The sequence below is a fragment of the Nicotiana attenuata genome, unplaced genomic scaffold (genome assembly GCF_001879085.1).
Source record: "Nicotiana attenuata strain UT unplaced genomic scaffold, NIATTr2, whole genome shotgun sequence".
Classification (NCBI taxonomy): Eukaryota; Viridiplantae; Streptophyta; class Magnoliopsida; order Solanales; family Solanaceae; genus Nicotiana; species Nicotiana attenuata.
Window position 1 is genome coordinate 4919 of NW_017671912.1, and position 1082 is coordinate 6000.

Sequence of the window (1082 nt, forward strand, 5' to 3'; positions counted from 1 at the left end):
TGTTTTGATGATCTAACAAACTTTCTTGTAAGAACCAGTTAGGGAACCTGACCTACTTGGGAGTGCTGCAAACTCTAATGGACTCCAGTAAAAGTTGAATTGCTACACATACAGGAGCTAGGAACCAAACAAGGACTTGATGCTCCTGTGGTTCCTATGTAGCAGCACAAAGTCATTTGGACACAGCTAGAACTGAAGTGACTAGTGGCACTGTTTCTGGCACACTACACCACTGACAGCCCACTCATTCTCTAACCAAACAAAGTACTCACATCATTTCAAGTGATGTGATCGAGTTGTACCAAAGGGGCTTTTATACAAAACATCACAAATGGGTTTCAGTTTCATTTACTCAGGCATCAAGCAAAAACAGAAACGATTATTCTCTCAAGCTTGAAGAACAAGGTTGAACGCCACTACGGACCAGTTCCTAAACGATTGATTATTGTTGTCCTAGTTGAGTAGTAACCTTGTTATTGCACTTACAATATCTCCTAAATCTCTCCTTAGAAGTTTACTGATTAGGAATCCTCTTGTAAATCCTCAGTACCGCATACAATTACATAAGATGATACTAATATAATGGTAAAATAAGATGATCTACAAATTAGAATCTTGCCCTTTCTTCTGCAAGCTTGTGAGTTGTTCAACTTGTAACTCCTTGTCTTCCTCATTAACTATCTTAAAAAAATCATCAAACGCCAACACTTTTTCTTGGACCTATTTTATCTTTGACCTATGTGACCCCACATTAGTATATCCTTTCATGGTTTAATACTATTATTAATTGTTATTTATTCAAGTTATCTTTTTTACCGTAAAAATGGTAATAACAATTAAATTGATTTAGTGGTTCTAAAAATACGTGATCTATTTTTATGCTAGTTGTTAGAGAGTAGATTCTATGTGAGAGACTTAGAAACGGAATAAGAACCTAAAGAGCAAGGTGATAACCAGACCAGATGATCAATAATCAAGGCTTCGAGCTTGCCTATTCGAGCATCTCAAGATCTATTCTGGAGCTCGACTACGAGCTATAAAGGGTGGTCAATGGAGACTAACAGTTATAAATATATCAAAAA